The 18,531-nt window shown below is 47.4% G+C and overlaps 1 long non-coding RNA gene across 1 annotated transcript; it reads right to left on the reverse strand.

The window, feature by feature from the left end:
• Nucleotides 1-890: 890 nt before the first annotated feature.
• On the reverse strand, nucleotides 891-9,013 carry LOC140391570 (uncharacterized). Its single transcript, XR_011935110.1, has 3 exons — nucleotides 8,900-9,013; nucleotides 7,582-7,657; nucleotides 891-3,406 (listed from the first exon to the last, which is right to left on the reverse strand). It is a non-coding gene; the product is annotated as an uncharacterized lncRNA (long non-coding RNA).
• Nucleotides 9,014-18,531: the final 9,518 nt, after the last annotated feature.

Consider the following 18,531-nt stretch of genomic DNA (forward strand, 5'->3'; position numbering starts at 1 on the left):
GTTTCAGCTGTCTCTAATTTATGGCAATTACAAATTTTTCACCAGCGTTTGTTTTATGTTACTCAACTACTTCCTCTCCCATTTGATAAGTATGAAGATTTGCAGAAAGCCAGCAACTGATGAATTCAAGCATTGCCAAGTTCACCCCCCCCCCCCCCCCCCCCGGTATGCTTGCAGCATTTACTTGGTCTGATCAGGTTTCCAGTGAGACCATTATAGCAAAGCTGCTTCTCCCTCAAGAGGCAAGTTTAAACAGAGGCGACTTGAAATGCCCCCATGCACCATTTTTCTCCCTCTCTGTCCAACCTTCTCCTTTTCTCTTACCCTCCTCTTCTGATATGGTTCAAAGGGTAGCAGCCACCCTGTGAGAGGTGGTTGAAGTTGTCTTCTGCCCGGATTTTAACCCTTCCCATTCCCGGTGGATACATTAGGTTAACATTAGGGTATGAGAGCCAGCAGGTGCAGTGTTATTTCAATGATTATAATACCTTGGGCTTACTGTATAAGACACGAGGCACCAATCGTTCATTTTTAAAAATAAACTTTAGAGTACCCAATTCAGTTTTTCCAATTAAGGGGCAATTTAGCGCGGCCAATCCACCTACCCTGCATATCTTTGGGTTGTGGGGGCGAAACCCATGCAAACATGGGGACAATGTGCAAACTCCACACGAACATTGACCCAGAGCCGGGATCATAGAATTTACAGTGTAGAAGGAGGCCATTCAGGCCATCAAGTCTGCACTGGCCCTTGGAAAGAGCATCCCACCTAAGCCCACACTCCAACCTACCCCGTAACCCAGTAACCCCACTGATGTGTTATGTTGTAGGTGTAACATAAGCGGCTTCCTTGTGGTGCACTTGACAAAGGAAGGTTCAGACGGTGGAGATAACTTCAACACGTTTATTAAACTATTTACACTTCTATTACTCGGGTTCGACACTGCTAATCCTACTATAGCTACCCAGACTGACTAACCAGTTGCTGCAATCCATGTGGTGGGTGAAATATTGAATCAACCCTGTGTCTGCCCTCACTGACTGTATCCACTGGAAAGAGGCAGATCGTGTGTGGTGTCCTTTATATATGAGTTGGTGTAATGCCCTCCTGTGGACCTCCGTGTGTATCATGAATGTCCATTGGTCGTGTTCTATCTACCTGATCTTTTGGTTGAGTGTGTGTGTGTGATGTCACTGGTGCTCCCTCTAGTGTCTAGCTAGCCTACATGCATTTACATTGATGCACATCACCACATCCCCCCCTTTTTTTATATGTTACATATTTTCTGCACACTGAGAAAATTGAACAAAAAACAGGTAGATAAGTTAAGGTATATACAAGTCATGGGAACAGTGATTAAACAAGATGTCCAAATCATTTGTGTGAGTCCAAAAACCATCAATCATCATGGTCAAATGTCTCTCTTAGTTATGAACGCCATCAACGTCCCTGTGCCATAGGAACCAAGAAGTGGTCAAATCACTTCGCTGTCTGATTTGGAGTCCCTTTCTTTTTTCGATGTTTGTGATGATGCTGTCGGATGGCATCTTGTAGCTGATAAAGTGTTGATGTTGAAGAGGTACCATCAACAGTATCATTCGAGGACATGGATGTGCCATATGTTGAAGTTGGATAAGACTGTACATACTGGTTCTGGCCACGTGCTGTGCAGGAAGGGTGATCCTGCTGAGAACCGTTGAAGCTTGTCGAATTGGAAACAGAATTGCTGCTCACATAAATACCTGGTGATTGTGTGAAACTAGAACCTTGCATCTGATAGGAATATGCCGTCTGGCCAGGCTGGGGTGCAGCAAATCCTGGGCCGTGACTAAGGCATCCAGTCTGCAGTGCAGATTGCGCTTGCGGTAGTCCTCCTTCGGTCTTGATTCCATTAGTGGGCAATCCGTAGTGCTGGCTTGTTTGAGAATATGCTGCATAGACTGCTAGTTGCTGCATGCCTGAATACTGGGTTTGTCCATGAGCTGTCATTGGCTGCACTGCTGGTGTGGAAAAAATGTGTGGATATAGCCGTGGTGAATATTGGTGTATTCCTCTTGGACTGTAGCCGCTGCTCGTTATTACTGACCCAGTGTAATTGTTAAATGATTCATCACCTGTCGTTGTGGCATCTGCTGTCACCCTGAGCGTGGCATCACTGAGGTTGCGGCACTCCCTGTCTGGAGTGAACCTTACGTGAATCAGAGTCGCCGTTTGGTTGCTCCCCATCTGGAGTCTGGTCTGTTTTAACTGAGTCAGTGTTGGTTTGTTGAAGCTCCCCGTCCGGAGTCTTAGCAGGTTCACTGGAGTCAGCTGAGATTTCTTGAAGCTGCACGTCTGGAGTCGGAACATGCAGGAATGCAGACTTGTGGAGAGGTTTGAGCGATTGAGGGTGGAAGTATCATGGTGTCACCGGAGTCACCAGTGGTCTCACAGTGATCGTCGAGTGCCTCTGTACACACGAGCTGAGGTCTGTCACTTTGCACATCTTGCATGGGAAGTGGTATGCTGTCGTCACTCGTCTCACATACCGTGGGTAGAGCCTCAGTAGCTGCTTGTTGTTCACTTGGGTTGGGTAAATTGTCAGAGTCTTCAACTGTTGATGCAAGCAATGTGGGTGGACTGTCATTGTCTTGCTGTTGTCCTTCATTTGGGCTTGGACTGTCGTTGTCGTTTTGTTCTTCACTGTAGCATGATAGTCATGGTTGTCCTGCTGTGCAGTGGAGCATGGTAGACGGTCATAGTCTTCTTGCTGTTTACTTGAGCATGGCAGACTTGCATCGTCTGCCGCTAGTTGGTCAGAGGAGGTTGCTAGACCCTCATGGTCTTTTTCCTGCAAGGACTGCGCGTCGGAGTCTTGCGTTGCTTCTATCGTGGAGGCTGTCCACGAGCTCGCCGCGGAAGCTTGTGACACTGGAGTCATATCTGTTCGTGCAAGGGCTGCGGTGTGGAGTCTTGCGTGTCTTCTTTCTTAGAGTCAGGAACCCTGAGCGGTGCGTGGACCACGCTCTGTGTGGCAGCAGGCCGCTCTCTGTGGGCTTGTACCGCTCTCTGTCTCTTGGTTTCAGGCTGCAGCATCATCCTGCATTCACGAGTTGGGATGTCATATCTGCTGGGCAGAAGATCCTCAACTCCGAAGAACGAATCCGCGTCTGCATCGGAGTCAATACAGGGGTCGCCAATGTGCAACACATCTAGTTGCGGTTCGGATTTGGTACTGGGGTAGCCTCCCAAGGTGAAAGGTTTGTCCAAGTCGTAGTCTTCTAGGGCCATCTCATCACTGTTTGCGTCGGAGCTGGCATTGGGCTCGCGAGGTCCAGAGAAAATGTAAAGGTCGATATCGAAGTATTCAGATAACTGGCAGAGTCTGAGCATCAAACCTGAGGCCTTCTTGGTCTCAGTTCCATCCTGGAATGTAAATTCATTAAGTCATTGAAGAACCTTCTGTTTACCTCCATAGAGCAATTAGAGAGCTGGATTAATGAGGGCAGCACGGTAGCATTGTGGATAGCATAATTGCTTCACAGTTCCAGGATCCCAGGTTCGATTCCCGGCTTGGGTCACTGTCTGTGCGGAGTCTACACATTCTCCCAGTGTGTGCGTGGGTTTCCTCCGGGTGCTCCGGTTTCCTTCCACAGTCCAAAGATGTGCAGGTTAGGTTTATTGGCCATGATAAATTGCCCTTAGTGTCCAAAATTGCCCTTAGCCCTTAGTGTTGGGTGGGGTTACTTTGTTATGGGGATAGGGTGGAGGTTTGCGGTTGGGGAGGGTGCTCTTTCCAAGAGCCGGGGCAGACTCGATGGGCCGAATGGCCTCCTTCTGCACTGTAAATTCTATGAATAAAAGTCCAGGAGCTGATAATCGATCTGCTCTCCTTGGAGAAATATACCTGCAGTATCCCAAGGTGAAGTATAAAAATAGATTGTAAGAACTGCTTTTCAATCAGTTATTGAATGGCAACATTCCCAACTGAAAACAATGGGAATGTTTTGACGGGAAACAAAAATACACTTAATCTGTTTCCATCTGCAATTAATTTAACCAATCAGCAAAATCATCAACTAAATTTCTAATATTTTTGTCATTAAAATGCATCACCATATGCTTTAGATTTCCACTTCTTCACCTCCTCTTCCGCAAACCTATCTCTTTGTCCCTCTCTGATGTATTTCATTGTGCTTGGTGTCAATTATTGCCTGATTGTGAATCTGTGAAGTGCATTGGGACATGTTTTTGACATTAAAGGTGCTACATAAATGCCAGCTTCTCTGTGAAATGAGATGTTGCCCAGATGTTTCATTTGGATACTTGAGGGATGAACTGACATTATCTACCTTACCTTAGCCAAGTTATCTTGCTAACGAACCAAAACACTAAAGGGACCCACTACAAAGATTCCTTACTCAGAATAATTGTTAGACTTAATACTGTATGAACACTTGTCCCTGAAAGATTCAGGTGCTGCATAATTTGTCTTCAGCCTTATAATGCTATTGAGTGCATTAACCTGTCCATTTTAAATTTCCAAGTTGGAATTGCGTCCAGCATGATTGTTTATTTCAGCACAACCTCCACTGTGTACATCAAAGGCTGAGGGAGTGAACGTTTAACCTTGCTGATGGAATCCTGATCAAGAGAATGGCTTGAGAGAGTGGGTGCAAACAATGCCAAAAATACCAGGGCGCAGGGTCTGGTGGGAGGGACCCCCCCCCCCCCCTTTCCCTTCCCCCCCCCCCCATCTGAGCAGCCAGATGCAGAGCTGCAGACGAGAAAGATCGCCTTAACAAAATCAGAACCTTTGGGCCGAGTTCTGATGTTTGTTTACAACGTCGGTCTGTCAGGCCAATTTCACCGAGTTGCTGCTTCTGACCTTTGTGTTCTAATTTGTTTATTGAAAAGCACGCTAGTAAAACCATGTCTGAAAATCAGTCGCACAGCAGCAACTGAAAGTGTTTTTGGTTTAACCAATTGGATGCACGGGTGGGGGGTGGGGATGGTTGCTGGGTGTTGGTGGAGGTTGGGATATTTGATGGGGTAAGTTAAGGGATAGTGGAGTAGTGGGGGATAGGTTGTGGGTATCGAAGAGTGGGATGGTTAAGTTAAGGTGTTGGAGAGATGCGGGGTTGGTTGGGGGTGTCAGAATACCATAGAATACAATGCAGAAAGCCATTCGTCCCACAGACCGACCCTTCAAAAGAGCACCCTACCTAGATCCACTCCCCATCCTATCCCCATAATCCAATAACCGCACCTAACCTTCACATCCTTGGACACTAAGAGGCAATTTTAGCATGGCCAATCCACCTAACCTGCACATCTTTGGACTGTGGGAGGAAACCGGAGCACCCGGAGGAAATCCACGCAGACATAGAAAGAAAGTGCAAACTCCACACAGACAGTCACCCAAGGCCGGAATTGAACCCGGTCCCTGGTGCTGTAAGGCAGCAGTGCTAACCACTGTACCACCGTGCCGCCCCATTGCCACCATGCTGTATGGAAATTGGAGGTATGGTGGGAGATTGGGGCCTGTTGGAAGGGTGGGTAACATGGGTGGTATGGGTTGTGGGACAGCTTTTTTGCTGTTGGATATTCTTATTAATTATATTTTTCCAGTTTAGGCTGTAAATTCACAATGTACAACACGATTCGTGCGATAGTTTCTGGGGAAAAGGGGAAACGATCCAATTTGTGATTTAAAGCTGTACTTTTGTATCATTTTTCACGAAACAATTCAGCAATTAATCTACCATACATTTTCCTAAGCTGCTGGTAGGAAATCCTGAGGACACTATCATTAGTGTAAAAGGAGAAGATGCCATTTATAGTATATTGTAGGTTGCCGCCAGAGAAGTCAGGATTTTAAGGTTGTAATAACTACAGATTTGAATTGTTTTGTAAATGTAGCAATTTATTTGTAGCCACTTTCCTAACATCAGTTGATTGTTCTGTTATTGGAGAATCAGTATTGGGCCACCAATTTTACCATTGCTACATTTACTCTGCCTACTGCATGCAGATGTAAAGAAAGAAAGTTAAAACCTACATTTAAACAGCATCTTTCACATTGTGCCAAGTTGCTTTACAGACAGCTCAATACTTTTGAGTTGTAGTAGTCACTGGTACGATGTAGGCAATGTTATCAAATAACGGAGCAGGCTTGTGGGGCCAAATCGTTTACTCCTGCTCCTCGTACATCTGTCCTTCTGGATGGATGAGGAGGAGTTGGGTTATATGGTTTTGTCACCCATAATTATCTTGTGAACAGGGTGGGGAATAATGACTGGCGTTCTGTTTACTTTGTCGCTAATGAAAGTTTTTTTTCCTTATTTTCAATAAATTTAGTGTACCCAATTCATTTTCTCCAATTAAGGGGCAATTTAGCGCGGCCAATCCACCTACACTGCACATCTTTGGGTTGTGGGGGCGAAACCCATGCAAACACTAGGAGAATGTGCAAACTCCACACGGACAGTGACCCAGAGCCGGGATCGAACCCGAGACCTCGGCGCCGTGAGGCAGCAATGCTAACCATTGCGCCATCATGCCGCCCGTCGCTAACGATAGTTAACTGTGAGCAGGTTTTTTTGGGGTGGCATTTCCAGGAGGGGAGTGCATAGTGAGCCCATAGCGAATCAGTAACCTCTTTTACACTGCTCAGGATTCCCAAAAGTCTTTTCCATGACTTTAATCATGTCCTTTTGTCTACTTACCCATTATACCTCTCTATCATGGTGCTTTTATGAGATTTTTGAGGTATTAAAATATTGTGATAAAGTTGTGTTGCATAGCAGATATTGAAAATATATTAGGGTCATAGAATTTTATGGCACAGAAAAAGGCCCTTCGGCCCATTGTGTCTGTCTTGGCCATGAAGCACCTATATATTCTAACCCCATTTTCCAGCATTGGTCTATATCCTTGTATTATATTGTATTGAGAAGCAGCAATCAGCAGTCTTCAGACTTGCTGATCAAGGAAACACAGAACCATTCAGTCTTCGTATTTTGGCCTTTTGAAGGATGTGCCACACAGAGACACCCGAGGACTCCAAAGCTTCTCACTAACAGTGAAGACCTATGTTGTTCAACAAAATGCTCAGGAGTCATTTGATCCTTCTACCCTGTGAGATTATTGATGCACCAGAATCCAAATGCACCCCTTCTCTGAAACAATTATATTGAATAATATGCACTCAGGCAGGAAACTAAATTGTTCAGTTTATCTGGCTTGCAGGCATTGAACCTTGCCCCTAATTTACTGCCACCTTGTCCAAATGGTGCAATGTGCCGAAGATGTTAATGAGGGTGGAGGCAGGCACCAAAATCAATGTTATCATCTGCACAGTGTTACAAATAACTGACCATTTTTTCCTGTCAAACTAACAATCCTGCATAATGCTGATAAAGTTCAATTTGTACTCTCTGATTTGTTTAATAGTTGTGGTGGGATCACCTGTAGAGTGTACACAAACTAACATTGCATGATATCATTCTTGTTCTTAACATTAAAGACCCATGCTGCATAAATATCAGATAATATTTGTAACCAGATGCAACAATGGGTGTCATCATTTTACTAAGTACCTTTCTATGATTGGTGAATGGATTGCTGAGTCTTCAAAGAGGAAAATATCATGCTGTGTGGAAAATTTGATTCGATCTAGGAGTGATTGCATAAGAAATAGGGCTTGGTTATTTTTACAAACAAATCTTTATTGAAACAAAAGAAAAAACATTATTTAAACTATTAACGTCAAACCTAACAAGAACAGCTGACATGTATCTCTTAACCCCAACACATAATTCCCCATTAAACAGCACATAAAATGAACATACGGCTATCAACCCCACTTATGGGCAGGCAAAAATGGTACTTGCATTTACAGAACATATTCCACTGTTAGTGCAGCTCCTGCAGCTCCTTCAGGCTCCTTTCCGAAAGCCTGACTCTGTGGCAGCTTTGTGTTTGACAGACTTTTGTCGCGTAAGGGATGTAGATCAAAAGACAGATAAATGGAGTTAATAACCTAACCCAATAGCGGAACAGGCAAATGTGCTTGGGTGGCCTATTCCGATATTCCTATAATCCATGCAAACTACCCAGAGAATTTCCCACCTCAGGCATGGGACATAATGGGCGGGATTCTCCCCACTCCAGCGTCGGGCCTTTAGGGGCCAAGCCCTCACCTTTAGGGGCTAGGCCCACGCCGGAGTGGTTACCATCCCGCCGGCTGGTGTGGAAGGCCTTTGGTACCACGTCAGCCGGGGCCGAAGGGACCCTGCCGGCCGGCGTAAGTCCGCGCATGCGCGGGAGCATCAGAAGCTGGTGACGTCATCTCCGCGCATACGCGGGGGGGGGGGGGTCACCTCCGCGTCGGCCATCGTGGAGGCTATGGCCGACGCGGGGGGGGGGGGGAAAGTGCCCCCACGGCACAGGCCCGCCCGCGGATCGGTGGGCCCCGATCGTGGGCCAGGCCACCGTGGGGACACCCCCCGGAGCCAGATCGCCCAGCGCCCCCCGCAGGACCCCGGAGCCCGCTCGCGCCGCCTGGTCCCGCCGGTAAGGGAGGTGGTTTAATTCACACCGGCGGGACCGGCATTACAGCAGCGGGACTCCGGCCCATCGCGGGCCGGAGAATCGCCGGGGGGGGGAGCCTCTGATCTGCGCACCACGATTCCCGCCCCCGCCGAATCTCCGGTGCCGGAGAATTCGGCAGCCGGCGGGGGCGGGATTCACGCCATCCCCCGACGATTCTCCGACCCGGCGGGGGGTCGGAAAATCCCGCCCAATGTGTGGGGATGATTGTTTCCCCCCCTGCTCCTTGAGGAGTATGAGCTCCCAATTAGGGGAGGAGTAGCTTACTTGTACTTGTATAAAATGGCGGCCTAGTCTGGAACCTACCGACAGGAGAGAGAGTACCCGGTGAGGTTCTACCAATACTCATGTATATAATCGTTGCAAAATAAATGTTGTTTACTTTTGCCTGCTTTGGAGTCCCCGAGTCCTATTAAAAGGCATTTCAGCTGAGGAAAGAAGGCAGAACAAAGAAATACATAAACCTTTTGGGTTTCAATCAGTCTTTAGAATCCAATTTAAACTATTATTTTAATATTTCTGGCATATATGTTCACTTTGTACCTATTTATTTTAAATCTGTACTGTGGCTGATTTCTGAGCCAGTTGCATTCTTGATGAAAGTTGGAAGAAAGGAAATTATGCAATCAAATAATAAATACGGTCGGGTTTCCTCAAATATTCATAGAATCATAGAATTTACAGTGCAGAAGGAGGCCATTCGGCCCATCGAGTCTGCACCGGCTCTTGGAAAGAGCACCCTACCCAAGGTCCACACCGCCACCCTATCCCCATAACCCAGTAACCCCACCCTACACTAAGGGCAATTTAGACACTATGGGCAATTTAGCATGGCCAATCCACCTAACCCGCACATCTTTGGACTGTGGGAGGAAACCGGAACACCCGGAGGAAACCCACGCACACACGGGGAGGATGTGCAGACTCCGCACAGACAGTGACCCAAGCCGGAATCGAACCTGGGACCCTGGAGCTGTGAAGCATTTGTGCTATCCACAATGCTACCGTGCTGCCCCATTATTACTTCAATGGAAAACGATATATAAATATTTCTCGTTCTTATGCCAGATTAACTACTGTTATCGAATTAAATGTTGATGAATAAGCACAAGGGGTCTTTGAGAGGTAAAATTAATGCAGTGAGAGATATCTGTTTCAGCCATTAACTCAACAATTGGAGAATCAGATTTTTGTTGAGTTTTATCCAACAGAAGCATGGGAGAACTTCATGAGAATATCAGTGGCCACAAGAAAGGAATCCTGAGAGTTATTGACGTGAGCTATTTTCTCATCCTTTTCCTTGTGGAAGTGGAAAATTTCACTGACGAAGCTCACGTCTCCATATGCGATTGTTTATCACAAGAGATGATTCTGGAAGTAAATTCAGAGTCTGTGCTCTCAGCGATGACTGCGTGCAAGCTGTGGTTCAGTTGGTTGCACTCTCGTCTCCGAGTCACAGATTTGCAGCACAGAAACCAACACTTGGTTCAATAATGAAGAGATGTTGCCTTGCAGATGAGATGCTAAACTGAAGCCTGTCAACCCGCTCAAGTGAATGGAAAAGATCCCATGGCACTACTTTGAAGGGGAGGAGGGGGGCTATCACCAGAGCCCTGCCCAGTACTTATCCTTCAATGGACATCACAAAAAAAAACATTATCTGGTCATTTATCATATTTCTGTGTGGGAGCTTGCTGTGTGCAAATTGGCTGCCATGCTTTCTACATTACAACAGTGACTACATTTCAAAAAGTACTTAATTGGTTGTAAGATGCTTTGCACCATTATACCCTGCACGGGTCTTACAGGTCTTACGGGTCTTACATTCACTACCCTGTGGCTCTTGCAGAGTACGAGCCCCCAGATAAGAGGGTGGGGGACCCCTAACAATGTTCACTTATGTAAATAGAAACGGCCAGGAAGGCACCGACCTGGAGCTGTAAATAATAGTAAAGTGTAAAATAAAGTAAGTTATATTTCTCGACATGCCCAGTGTGGACTCTTCGTTGCCCTTACAAAGGGGACATACCATGATCATAAATGGAGCTGTATAAAATGCAAGTCTTTCTTTTAGCCTGGCTACATTTGACCTATTTCCTCTCCAATGAAGACATTCATGTTGTACAATGGTTCGTGCAGCACCAGCGAAAGTAAGATTTATTGAAACTGATAGCGCATTGCGTACTGACTGTGTTTTTAATAGGATGAGGAGGCTGAAGATTACAGTTTTCCCAATACAGCTCCAGCAGCTCCCTCTACATTCCCCTTGGAGGAGATGATAGGCCATGCCAGAGGAAACCAGGCCACTGGAAGCGGATGTATAAACATCTAACATGTGACACTGAATGGAGAGGAAGCAGTTTGTGCCAGTGACAACCAGAACTGATCTGAAAGGCCCTGCTTGGGCCTCCGCAGGGCCCCATAGGGGTCAGGACGCCAAGATGGCTGAGGTTTGCACATCGAGTCACTAATATGCCAATTCCTGGACTTTATTAATGATTTATGAATCCAGATTTTAGTTCTGCAGATCCGCATATCAGTTCTCTCTACATCTTCTCTTTCTCCATGAGTACCAAATGGCTCCACACGTGATCAAGGGTATTCTTGGCCTGTTTAAGTTTGCCACTCACTCACCTTAACCAACTTAGCTACTTTAAGACCTAAAGTGAACATTAGATTTAGAATCTCGATCCGCATATCAGTTAATCTATTAATTGAATGTATAGTGGGCCTGCCTAATCAAGAAATAGGGTGGTGATTCATTACACCACGTTGCTCTCTTTGGTTGGCTCTGAATATGGTGGTCAATATGGTCACCTTCCTTAATTCTAATTACGTTTGCTCTAGAGTCGCCAGGTATCTTTCGATACCACCACAAGGTTCAAAACCGAATACTGATACACCAATTAGTTAGTTCAAAGTCAATGCTTATTTATTTACACACACAGTTAAATATACTCATGCACAAAACTCTACAGACTAAAGTATCACTACTGCTAAAGCCTATATTTAGCTTCAGGCGCCCACTCAGCCAGAGGAACAATGGTCGTTGTCCTGTTCTGAGGCTGCTGGGGTTGAATTGGTACAGGGGAATAGCTAAGGTCGTCTGTCTGGTAGCGTGTATTGACCTTGGACTTACTTGCAGCTGGTGGACAGGTCTCTCCTTGGTGAGAGTCGGGTCCAAGAGAACAATTCTCTCTTGGGGGCTCCTTCTTGTCATGTTGGCTGTTCCGATACACAAACGAACCAACACGGTTGTAGATGGTACAACTCTGTTTTATTATTCTGTACAATAACAACTGTTAACTTGTGGCTGTGGTTCGTACTTCACCAGTTAACCTGTGGATCCAGCCCTAGCACTATCTGAGAGAGGCACTCAACTCAGCACATGGTGTATGTCTGAGTGGCGCGCTGTGAGCTCTGTGCTTTGAGCTATCTCCTGGTAGAATGAGCAGGAACTGTGGTGTTCCCTGTTTTATAATCGTGTGCTCTCACTGGTGATTGGCTGTGATGTTGTGTGTGTTGATTGGTCCGTCTACCTGTCCATCAGTGTGTGTGTGTGATTGCACCATGATATGTTAATATGGATATTGTGACACTTCTTATACACAAAGGGGCTTTGCTCTCTTTTGGGCGGGCCTTGAATTTGGCCCCAATCAATTGGGCCATTTCTTGATCATTCCTATTGATTTCATCCAATAAAGAGGTGGGTGCCCTGATGGCGGGGCGTGTCCTAGGTGGCCGTTGGCCTGCTTTGTTTCGGTCTCCTCTGCCGCCGGGGTGTCTGCCTTAGTATCGGTGACTCAAATGTTACTCTTTTGTTCCCGGAGATGGGCCATTAGTATGCTAATGGGCCTACAGTTTTGGTCTTGTCTGGGAGCTGCGGCTCCAATATACAGGCAAGCTCTGAACCTGCTTGTTTTCTCAGCATTGTCCATTTTCCCTGCAATCTTTGCAAAGTGTCCATTTTGTAATTGGGAAGTGGCCATCCCAGATGGCTACAACCAGATTTAACTTTTAAAACATTCCCACAGTACTGACTTGTCCCATTACCATTTGGGTCCACATGGTTTCTAGGTTTTTTACAGAAATAGATTTTACAAATTCTAATGTGCAGGTTGGTCTGGCGCTGTGATGTAATTTTCAGCACTGCAAACTTTATCCAATGTCCTGACGTGCAAGAGGACCAAGTTTGTGCGGCCATCTTCCAGATCAGTTTTGATTCATGGTTGCCTTTAGGCACAAGACAATTATTGCAGTTGCTTCCTCTCCATGCAGTGTCACATGCCAGATGTTTGTACATCCACTTCCGGTGTAGCCTGGTTTCCTCTGGCATGGTCTGCTGCCTTCTCCTCCAAGAGCAATGTATGGTTTTAATATTCAGCTTCCTTAACCCTATTCATAGAATTTACAGTGCAGAAGGAGGCCATTCGGCCCATCGAGTCTGCACCGGCTCTTGCAAAGAGCACCCTACCCAAGATCAACACCACCACCCTATCCCCATAACCCAGTAACCCCACCCAACACTAAGGGCAATTTGGAACACTAAGGGCAATCTAGCATGGCCAATCCACCTAACCTGCACATCTTTGGACTGTGGGAGGAAACCGGAGCACCCGGAGGAAACCCACGCACACACGGGGAGGATGTGCAGACTCCGCACAGACAGTGACCCAAGCCGGAATCGAACCTGGGACCCTGGAGCTGTGAAGCAATTGTGCTATCCACAAGGCTATTTAAAAAAGTCAGTCAGTATTCATGGAATGGATTGCAGCAACAGGTAACATCAATGCTGCCAAAATGTTTTTGTTCCTTTGACAAGAAACACAGTGCCATCTGATACTGAAAGGACTACATGATTGGATTGGATTAGATTTATATATTGTCACGTATACCGAGGTATGGTGAAAAGTATTGTTCTTCGTGCAGCCCAGGCAAATCATTCCGTTCATGAAAAGAAAATATATAATAGGGCAAACATCAAATTCACAATTTAAATACATAGACACTGGCATCGGGTGTAGTATTACTCGGTAGAGAAGATGTGTGAAGAGATCAGATCAGTCCATAAGAGGGTCGTTTAGGAGTCTGGTAAAGGGCGGGGGGGGGGGGGGGGGGAAGAAGAGAGAGAAGCATGAGATTATTGGTCTAGGAATTGGCCATGTTGTTTTTCTCTCTCTGTGCTTCTATTACCCAGCCTGAAATGTGCTGAAAACAATCTAGGCGGGATTTCCTGGCCCCGACACTGGCGGACATCATCACGGGAGGGACAGGGAAAACCCGGAAAACCATTGACTTTTCACGACTCTCCAAATGTTCCCATCTCACTCGCGATGATGCCCGCCGGGGTCGGGGCCAAACAGTTCCGCCCAGAGTGGTTAGCACTGCTGCCTCACAATGCCAGGGACCGTGATTGAGTGACAGTCTGTGCGGAGTCTTTACGTTCTCCTAGCTCCCAGTGTCTGCGTGGGTTTCCTCCAGGTGCTCCAGTTTCCTCCCACAGTCCAAAGATGTCAGGTTGGTGGATTGGCCATGCTAAATTGTCTCTTAGTCTCCAAAGGTTAAATGGGGTTACAGGAATATGTTAGGGGGGGCGGGAGGGGGAGTGGGCCAAGGTAGGGTGCTCTTTTAGAAGGTCGGTGTGATGACCCGATGGGTCGAATGCCCCCCTCCTGCACTGTATGGATTCCATGATTATGATCTTTTTTTTTTTGGCCTAGTGAGTCTGCTGAACTTCTTTCTGCCCTGCTCCTTGGGCTTGTGGAGGTTCCACCCACAGATACAGTCTTTCACATGTCTTGCGCTATTGCAGGTGTTGATTCTTTCCTGACACGCCAACTATTGGATCCCTCTGTGCTTTTTCCCCGTATGGCAAGCAGTACTTTCACAACAGCCTCAGAGAATTTAGATACTCGCCCTCTCCCGTCATTTGATCGGCCAGTTCTGCTCTCTTCCACAAACCTGCCCGATGCATTAAATGCATACAGCCCTGTGGTAGTATGTATTGGGGGTCATGTGGGACTGGAAGCCCTAATGTCATTGGCTGACAGATCCCGGGTCCTGGTTGGCCGTTGACCTCATACTCCGCCCTGAAGGCGAAGTATAAGAAGCCGGTGCCTTCCCCCGCAGGCCAGTTTACTATCGGGCTGCTGGGGAACAGACACGCTTAATAAAGCCTCATCGACTTCACTCTTTTCGTCTCATGGAGTCTTTGTGCGCTACAAGCCCTTTAAATATTGTTTTTCCCTTGGTCCGTCCTTTTCCTGAAATGTTCTGGCTTCTCTGGCATGGCTGGCCCATTGCCAGTCAGATTCCCACTCTTGGCCTGCCCGCATTATCTAAATTAACTGACTACAAGATGCCTGATGAGGATCAACCTCCAACAATTTTGGTGGGAACAAGTCCCTTTAAACTGCACATCAGGGAGCCAGAACCATTAGATGAAGGTTCTTTAGACTGACATAGATACATAGAAGATAGGAGCAGGAGGGCGCCTTTTGGCTCCATCATTTATCATGATCATGGCTGATCATCCAATTCAATAGCCTCATCCTGCTTTCTCCCCATAGCCTTTGATCCCATTCTCCCCAAATGCTATATCCAGCCGCCTCTTGAATATATTCAAAGTTTTAGCATCAACTACTTCCTGTGGTAATGAATTCCACAGGCTCACGTCTCTTTGTGTGAAGAAGTGTCTCCTTATCTCTGTCAGAAATGGTTTACCATGAATCCTCAGGCTGTGACCCCTGGTTCTGGACGCACCTATCATTGGTAACATCTTCCCTGCATCTACCCTGTCTAGTCCTGTTAGAATGTTATCAGTCTCTATGAGATCCCCCCTCATTCTTCTGAACTCCAGCGAGAACAATCCCAACCTAGTCAATCTCTCCTCATATGACAGTCCCGCCATCACTGGAATCAGTCTGGTAAACCTTCGCTGCACTCCCTCGAGAGCAAAAACATCCTTCCTCAGAGAAGGAGACCAAAACTGCACACAATACTCCAAGTGTGGTCTCACCAAGGCCCTGTACAATTGCAACAACACATCCCTGCTTCTATACTCAAAACCTCGTGCAATGAAGGCCAACATATTAGCCTTCTTTACTGCCTGCTACATCTGCATGCTTACCTTCAGCGAATGGTGCTCAAGGACACCCAGGTCCCACTGCACACTTCCCCCCTCCCAATTTACAACCATTCAGGTAGTAATCTGCCTTCCTGTTTTTGCTTCCAAAATGAATAACCTCACACTTATCCAAATTATACTGCATCTGCCATTGGTTTGCCCACTCGCCCAACCTGTCCAGATCTTGCTCCAGGATCCCTGCATCCTCGTCAGAATTCACCCTCCCACCTAGTTAGGTATCATCTTCAAACTTTAAGATGTTACATTTTGTTCACTCATCCAAATCATTAATATACACTGTGAATAGCTGGGGTCCCAGCACCGATCCCTGTGGAACCCCACTGGTTACTGCCTGCCAATTTGAAAAGGACCCATTAATCCCTACTCTTCGTTTCCTCTCTGCCAAATAGTTTTTCATCCACCTCAATACATTTCCCCCAATCCCATGCACTGGACGTGATTTACTGGCTGCATCCTGCCGGAATTGGGATGGGACATGGCCGGTAAATCCTGTGAGCGCTCTCTTCCGGGATTCCCAATGGTTAGTACGCCCCGCGGGATCTAACGGGATTTCGCGAGACGTCGCAATTTGGATCCAGTCACCATGGGCAGGATCCAGACTTGCTTAATTAAGTGAGCTCAACTGCTCACTTAACTCTGCCTAGGCCAGAACTAACCAGCCCCCGGGATCTATCTGCCTCACTGAGGAGACCCCAGCTGGGCGCAGTTTAGCACTGGTCTCCACAAAGAATGACCAGGTGGAACTGCACTCGATGGGGTCTCCCAGGTACTCAGAGGTCCCTGGGTAGTTGTCCTCTGGGCAGGGTGGTACCCAGCTACTACTGATGCCACCTATTACTGTCATAATATACATCTATCTACACAATTAAGTGCAGACAGGCAGTGGGATTGACACACAAGATGACCAGTAAGCACACAGTAAGAGCAGCCAATCACCAGACTGGACACGACCACTCTAAAGACAGAGGACACCAGTTGTCCCGCTCTCTCAGGTCCCAGCCTCTGAGACAGTCAGAGCTCGTGAGCTAGCCAGTGCCTACACCATGTGGTAGCTAAGTTAGTCTGGTCAGGATAGTGTCAGGTCTCCAGTCACGTAAGCATAGTGTCGACCCACAGGTGAACATGTATAATAATTTGGATGTTGAATAAAATCGTGTTGCATCTTATCGAGTGTTGGAGATCTGTCTCTCGCTACACTGCATCAAGTGCAGTTCACCTCGACTCAGCCTACCCAACACATCATGGTACCAGCTGAATGTTGCTGAAAATTTGACAGACCTACCTTGAATGAATCAGCGCTGACCAGCAAACAGCCATCCGGTGACATGGAAAACGTCCGCCCTCCTCCGCAGCTCCGCATCGCCGGCAACCTCGGTGCAAATTGGAAGATCTTCAAACAAAATTTCCAACTCTATCTCGAAGCCACCGATCTTGAGGCCGCATCGGACGCCAGTAAAATCGCACTATTCCTCTCCACAGCCGGGGACCACGCCATCCACATCTACAACTCCCTTACATTCACTGAAGGCGAAGACAAGACGAAATTTAAAACAGTCCTACTGAAGTTCGACAGCCACTGCGACATTGAGGTGAATGAGAGCTTTGAACGGTACGTTTTCCAGCAGAGGCTTCAGGGTAAGGATGAACCTTTTCAGTCCTTCGTCACCCATCTCCGCATCCTCGCGCAGTCATGTAACTATGACTCGACCACTGATTCCGTGATCCGGGATCAGATCGTTTTCGGGGTCCACTCCAATTCCCTTCGCCAGCTGCTCCTGAAAGTCAAGCAGATCACCCTCACCATCGCCATGGAAACGTGCGTTCTCCACGAACATGCTAACAATCGGTACTCCCTCATCAGGGCGGCAGAAACGGCAAAGCTCACCTCCCACGAGGCGGAACGGGTGCAGGCCATCACACAAATGCAGGGCCTAAGTATCGACGAGAGTGGCCATTCCACGTGCTTTTCCCGGGCCCCTGCGAATGCGCGCCACGACCGAGGGGACGGCGAGACCGACGACCAGACTGCGCAGGTGCGTACATCGTTCGACTGCATGCGTGATGGCGCACAGAACGCGCTGACGTTGGCGTCATGACGTGTCCGAATAGTGGCTCCGCCCATTTAAAGTGGCAATGTCCGGCAAAATCACGACGGTGTCTACAGTGTGGCAAGCTTGGCCACTACGCAGCCCTTTGCAGATCTGCTCCACTGCCCAGCATCCAGCAATCCCAGCCGCGGCGCAGAAGCGTCCGTTCAATACAGCAGGCCATACCAGACTCCGACCCCGACAGTCCAACAGATCCTGATGCTGTGTACCTCAAATCTCCATACCGGGTGGGCATCATTACGAAGCATGCGCTGCCTTTCTCCAAGACAGCGAAGCACCTCCCCATCCTCAGCGTGGATCCCGATGACGTGTGGTGTGCTGTCCTCACAGTCAACAAGGATCGCATCCGGTTCAAACTGGACACCGGCGCACCTCCTCTCCAAATCCGATCTCGACACCATCCGCGTCAGACCAAACATTCTTCCACCGGTCTGCCAGTTCCTGGACTACAATGGCAATGCCATAGCTGCCAGTCGCTCATGCCAACACAGAGTCTCCAATAAGTTATTTAAAGCGACACTGCGATTTGAGATCGTGCGACCTGACAGAGCACACCTACTTGGTGCTTGGGCCTGCAAACTCCTGAACTTGGTTCAGCGAGTCCACACCACGTCATCCTCACAGGCGACGGTCTCACTTGATGAGAACTTCCAGGCTGAAATTGATGACATCATCACGCAGTA

Source organism: Scyliorhinus torazame, chromosome 15, assembly GCF_047496885.1.
Source record: "Scyliorhinus torazame isolate Kashiwa2021f chromosome 15, sScyTor2.1, whole genome shotgun sequence".
Classification (NCBI taxonomy): Eukaryota; Metazoa; Chordata; class Chondrichthyes; order Carcharhiniformes; family Scyliorhinidae; genus Scyliorhinus; species Scyliorhinus torazame.